The 6,991-nt window shown below is 39.2% G+C and overlaps 1 protein-coding gene across 1 annotated transcript in view; it reads right to left on the bottom strand.

Moving 5' to 3' along the window:
- LOC103148160 (gamma-aminobutyric acid receptor subunit pi) overlaps positions 1-6,991 on the bottom strand; it is a 43,514-nt gene that overhangs the window by 18,831 nt on the left and 17,692 nt on the right. The gene's annotated exons all lie outside the window — the stretch shown is intronic.

Below are 6,991 nucleotides of genomic sequence, written 5' to 3'. Positions count from 1 at the left end.
ATATATGTTTGAGCGTAAATCACACCCTAAATACAGAGCTGCTCTGAAGAGAAAAAACCCCCGAGGCACGTGCCATGATGTAAGAGAAGCTGAAGCAAGACAGATCAGGCCATGTGCACAAGCTGAAAAAACATTCATCTCCCCACACTGGCAGCGGTCCCCCATGTCACTTGTGAGCTGATGTATGAGAGGAGGAGAGCAAGCACAGAGCCTTAAAATGGGTACAATGTTTGGAGCTCTTTAATATCAGCCCCCACGTGAGTCATGAGCATTTAGAGTGAATATGATTTAATGTATGAAGGCTAAACAAATTAATTGATGTAATTAAACCCCATGTGATTTCAAAGGCTGTCATTCGCAAATTGCAGTGATTGTTTGTTTTGCTTCTAAATGTTCATCTAAACTTTATCCACTGAAAGGAGAAGCAGGTACAAATACTGTCTGGATCGATGAATGGAGAGCCAAAAGAAAACGATTTGGCCAAAAAGTTCCAAAGAATGTACAGCCACATCTCATTAACTTGAGTAAAGTTGTACTTAGATTCAAACCTTTATTCTTATTAAGTAAAATAAATATCAAGAAAACTTTTTCAATTTGGAAATGTTTTCTTACCAAAAGCTGAGGCCATGCACTTTGCAGCCCCAACTCACGCCTTGTGTAACTTCCCTTCACTGTGCTTTCCATACTTTTTCCTTCCACTTAACATTCCAGTACCATGCTTGGATACAGCACTCTATTAGCAGCATTTTTTTGTTATTCTTTGATGCAAAGCTTATTCTGATCATTTTGAAACACAGTCCATGGAGTATATCCAAACAGGAGCAAAAATATCTCACAGACCTGCTGCCTTACTTCACTGCATCAGTTTAGATCTGTATGTGTTTTGTTAGTTTGACGACCAGATAAAAATCCAGATACTTTTGGAAACACTATTCACAAAGTGTGAATACAATGTGTGACCCAAAAATAACACTCCACAGAAAAATCATACGAACGTTTAAACATAAATACAACTAACATCTGCAAATTATTGTTGTTTGTCCAAAATACCCAGAAGAAAAAGACAATTTTGAAGTCTGTTTTCGGACGCTGAGCATAGAAACAGCTATGATTTCACAGATTTCTGAGTAGAAATGCAAAGAAAAATCAACAAAGATAAAGACAAAAAAAAAACTACTGATGTGAAAAACAAAAATAAATGTTCATTCTTTTTCATGATAAGATGATATGGTTCTATGTGCAGGAATTGAAGCTTTTGTTTTTATTAATGATATTTTAAAAATCAATACAATAACTAATACTGCATGTAAATATTGTTGCAATCATTCACAGCAAAAAGAATAATCCAGATAGTGTTAAGACCAGAAATCAATAAAAAATAATCTGCATTTTAAGCTGCACAGGTTAGCAAAAGAAACTAAACAATGGTGGTCATTATGAGTAAAACGCCAATCTGCTGACATAACCATAGAAATATGGTTATTATCATCAGGAGTGTTTTTGTAACCAGTATTCCACATTCATTGGAGTCATTTTTTTAATGCATGTCTCTACAGTTAAAGCCCCACAATTTCTACTCATCATTTACATTAAGTGTTGCATAAAATAACTGCATCTATTCAGATTTACTATGATGCTGATGTTTATTGTTGCTCTCTTGGTATCAGCAATAGAAATAAATAGCTAAATTACAAACGAAAATGCTCTGCAAACACATTTAAAAAGAGCTAATCATTGTCACAATAATTCATAATTCATATTGCAATAAAAGGAATTTGTGTTAATGATAAATAATGTGAACATTTCTAATCCCTTCCCAAAATCACATGCAATATTTAAAAATAAGAGGCAAGTTCAGAATCAACCTCTAACTGCTCGTGCTTCTCACTCTCTCTTTTCCGATATAATATTTTTCTCTATTTTTCGTTGTTTTTCACCACTGTACTGTTATGTTTTGTCCCAATTGAAGCCTTCTGCGTCTCATCACCCACTCTCCCCCTCTCTCTTTGTGTATATATAGTCCTTTTCAGTCCTTTTCAGTCTGTTTGCCTGCCAGATTTGTCAGCCTCTTCACCTGCCTGCTTGTTTTCCCACTTTTATTTTTTGGAGAATTGTTTTGTTTGCTGCTATTTATTCCGACCTGTTTCCTTTGACATATTTTTTTTTATTTTTTTTAAACGTAACTGCGTTTCTGTCCTTCTAAACTCACATAAAACACACTTGTGTTAAAAAAGAAGGCAAAATATTCAATTCCTATCACTTTAAATGACGATAGGAAGTTTTTATTTTTCTCGGCCATAGCTCCTTTATCTTTTGTTTTGTTTTGTTTTGTTGTTTTTGTCCTGAACCCGACCCCCTGAGTTTTCAAACCCAGGCTTGATTCCACAGTGAAGAAAAAAGAAACTTTTTTGCCAGAAAGCTCGACTTGTTTCACCTGACTGTGTCAAATCAGCTGAGATGGGGGGGTGCCTCCACCTTGACAGACTGATGCTATGCTGCATAAAGTCCCACTCACAGGGCTGGCAGCCTGTTGTTTCAGCTCTTTTGGATGGGGAAGCCATGTTAGTAATGGTGCTGACTGCATTCTGCTTCTCGTAAAATCAATCTGGGTCACCCTGTTTGACCCCCCGTCTCCCCGCACAAATGTATGTGTGTTTGTAATAACAGACATGAAGGCAAAAATATGTACAAAATGCCACTAAAGAGGTCCAAAGCTATACAGATTTATAGTTGTTTTTTTTTTTTACGTCAAATCATTGTAATGAACATTTAAACATTTAAGTAACGCAAACAGAAACATAACACAACACTTTCTAATGGATGAAAACCCAAAGTTGTCAGATAATGGAATGCAGCAGATCTCACATCTCCTCTCATTCTGTCCATCTCAGTAAATCCCCAGACTCTAACTTTTGGCTGTCTAAACCTTCACCTGCAGAATGAGACTTGAGCTTTCCAACCTGCCAAACAGTTGCTAACCACTGAGCCCTGAAAAAAAAATAAAATAAGAAGAAGCAGAAAAACAGGGAAAGCAAAGCAGATTTCCAAAACACTCCAAGAATTCATGATTTCTTCCAACACAAGCAGCTGATCTGAGATTGTTTTGTCTGAGCAGCAACACAGATCGAGTCAAACATAAAGTGATGATTTATATTTTCTCACGCATGTGCACTCACAACAAATACCATTCATATTCATATAGAGCAGGTTCCCTCAGCACTATGACACGACGCAGACCCACAACCTGCACACTGTGCTGCCTATCAAGAATAACAAGATGCCACTGTTCCACAGCCACTCCGACTTTCTAAGTTTACCTGCATCTAAATCAGGGGTGTCCAAAGTTAGTCCTCAAGGACCGCTGACCTGCATATTTTAGTTTTCTCCCTGGTTCAACACACCTGGATCAAATGATGGCTGCTGAACACTGACATGCTGAGGAGGTAGAGACTTCCACCAGGTACCAAAACATACAGGATGCCGGCCCTGGAGGACGGACTCACCCTGATCTGAATAAATTTACTGGTTTGTTTTACAAAGACCGAATAATGTAAAGGAAGAAATCAGGTGGATCCAGGTGCAGGTACTGGACTTGGTGCAGTGTCACTGAATATGATGAAAATGCTAAAACCATTTTTCTGGATCCATCCATTTTCTTTACACCCTTGTCCCTTAGTGGGGTCAGGAGGGGTGCTGGTGCATCTCCAGCTAACGTTCCGGGCGAGAGGCGGGGTCACCCTGGCAGGTCGCCAGTCTGTCGCAGGGCAACACAGAGACACACAACTATGTACACACACACACTCACACACCTAGGGAGAGGCCAATTAACCTAACAGTCATGTTTTTAGACTGTGGGAGGAAACCGTAGTACCTGGAGAAAACCCACGCATGCACAGGGAGAACATGCAAACTCCATGCAGAAAGACCAGGGCCGGGAATCGAACCCAGCAAGGCAACAGCTCTACAAACTGCGCTATTAACTTACAATACAATTTGTAGATTGTTTTCAAGGAGGAAATCTTAAACTTCTGAAAGAAATTGCAGTGTGGGAAGCTGAATACCTAGAAGCAATGCAACTTGGCACACTGTTAGCTGGTGTTACAAACTAGCTAATAGCATTAGCCAATCCAGAAGCACCATTTGTTTTTCTTGAGATGGTTGCGCAAAAAAAGCCTGGTACCATCTCTGTATTTTAATAATTGTCTGATTATACAAAGGTAGCTGCATGCAAGCTGTTTTTCAGAACTTTGTTTAGGTGAAAGAAAATGTAGGATGAAAATCATTGGAGTTCTGGATGTAATTTTCTGTCCAATTACCATTTATACATTGGCAGTATCTACATAGTGGAACTCAAAATAGGCTTCATTGTCTTCATAAATACCAAAAAGCATTTTAGTAACCCACAATAATTAGATTTCATTGACACAGCTGGGATAAAAAAAGATGAAGACATTTTCCTTAGAGTTGAGCGTTTCTGACAGCGGGAGCTAGCATCAGTACGGGCTCAACAGTTGGATGTCAAGAGGAGCATCAGTGTTTCATCACTCCAATTGATTTCTTAGGGTTCATCTGCCATGACCTTGGAAGTGATATCATCAGCATAAATGGATGTCTTTGTGAGAAAACAGCAGCTTTAATGTGATAATCGGCCAGTCACACACAATCGAGCCAGGTGGAGGAGGAAGTGAGAACAGGAAGCAGCGTTTATTAAGTCCTAGTTTGTCAGGATCAGTGACTAATAAGCCCTTTGGATATTCACTCACTCCCTTTGCTTTGTTGAATTTCTCTCTCATATCTCCCCTCTATTCCTTTTTCTGTCTCACTGCTTAAATAATGCATAAATGTGTTATTTAAGTGAAAAGTGGTTCTAATTAACCAAGAAAAAAACCCTCAGCAATGCAGTGTCTAGAAAAATCACTAACATAAACTGGACAAAAAAAAATTGCAGTTATTTATTATTTACATATAAAGACTAATAATATGGTAGAGGTGTAAATGAGCCACACAGTAATGGTTTTGATACATACCTGGTGTTCTGGGTCATAGTTTAGTCCAGGTACATAAAAGTAGCAAGAAAGATCTCTAAATGCCAGTTACTAAATGTACTAATAACTGGAACTGCTGGTTAAAAACAAGCCCCTGCAGTTCATTCTGACTGGTCATCCTGGTTTTGCTTTGGTAGGTTGTGCTCAAGATAGTAGCTCTTCTGTGTTCAAATGCTGCTGCCAGCAAATATTCAACATTTCTTCCAAGCCCTCATCTGACTCTACTGCTGTAGAGTCTTGTGTGACCAACATTCACGAAGGTTATTGTGATAGAGAACACCTCATGATGACTTTATGGAAAACTTGTGAATCTTATATCATTTTGCAGAATTGTGCAAGTCGTCTTTGGCTGAGCTCTTTAAATTACTTTCTTCTGTCAGAAGTGTTGTGGGAAGCACCTGGTGAAGGCTGGATTATGATGAAATTATAATCGTTTCATCTGTATTGATACTCCTTCTGTATCTGTCAACTATTTAGAAAGACAATATCTGTGACAGATTCGGCTTTTCATGGGAGCGACAATGTGCAACATGAAATACGACCAATGGAAAGACAAAGGTGAACCCAGCCGGTGTAGCCCCGATCCTCATTCATATTCCCTGGATGGTTGCTTATGCTAATGTGTTTTGCATTTCGATGCAAATGTAAGGGCAGAAAAACGGGTTCAGACAAAGTAATACATTGTGATGGTGTAGTCGGGTCAGAAGGACTGAGCCCTGCGGCAGAATTTGCTTTTTCACATTCGGTTCCGTGACATAGCCTCCCAACATATCAGTCTACCCAGCCGCTTCCTTGTCCTCTCTGTTTCCAATGCACACAAGCCATGGGTCCGGGCCCGGCTTGCACATTTCACAACAAATTAATTCAGCTGAGCATAACCCCTGCAGAGAGCTGAGTAACACTCTCACTGGACCCCTTTCTAACTCTTTCTCCGCCACTCTTCCACCCACTCAGCAGCAGGCTTGACTCAAACCCGCTTCTCACCCCCATTCCTTATTTCAGTGATTCATGTCATTCATTGCTTCTGCAGGATCCCTCGGTTTGCCCCCCTGAGCTCCCCAAATCCCCCAGGCCGCCTGTGAGCTTTAAAACCCAAACCCCACAGAGGACAGCAACATGTGGGTTTTCTGTTCGCCCTGGGAGTAAATTAATTTAATATTCCCTTTTGAAATATGTACAAAGAAACTGAGTTAAACATCCTTCCAAATGTTGTTTTAATGTATTTTTTCTTCTTTCTTTTCAGTGTGTCCAGGTTTCCAGCTTACAGATCCCCTGCAGGAGTCAAAGAAAAGGGACAAAGGTCCATTCACGAGCATAATGTGTCCAAATTCCCTCATTAAGAGCACATTTCATTTCTACATTTTTGACAAAATGAGATTTACGCTTTTAGCAATGCATTTATGTCAACATTTTTTTATCACAGTTCTGTTCCTCATATCTGAGTTTAAATTTGTGCGGATACAAATATTTATCATCTTGAATATTAGAATTGGTTTGGGGCCACAACAACAGTAAATAAATGAATATAAAGGAAATGTATTGGTGAAATAGTCTGATAAGTTACTATTGTATGTAACTGCAGTCTCCCTGTTAGGTTTCAGAGATTATGTCCTTATGTTGTGTCAAAGTATTTCAATAGTCCGCCAGCTTTTCCAAATCCCACAAAATCCCTGGGAAACAGAAAGCTGGAAACAATGAAGATACTGTTGCTGCTAAAGCTGCTTGGTGCTCTGCAGCCTACTTCTTCCTGCACTGAGTTCACCACTCATTTACCTTTGAAGCAACATGACCTTCAATCAACCTTGAATTAAATCTGTCATCAGTTAGCAGCACAGCAACAAAAAGATTCTTTGGTTTGTTAAGTGCTTTGCTTACCTTAGTGCCCTTACTTTGTAAACACTATCTGAGCTACCGTTACAAATGTGTCGAGAACTTTGCAATTGTGG

Source organism: Poecilia formosa, unplaced genomic scaffold (assembly GCF_000485575.1).
Source record: "Poecilia formosa unplaced genomic scaffold, Poecilia_formosa-5.1.2 Scaffold199, whole genome shotgun sequence".
Classification (NCBI taxonomy): domain Eukaryota; kingdom Metazoa; phylum Chordata; class Actinopteri; order Cyprinodontiformes; family Poeciliidae; genus Poecilia; species Poecilia formosa.
Note: the sequence above shows the minus strand (reverse complement) of the source record. Positions and strands in the feature narration are given on the sequence as shown.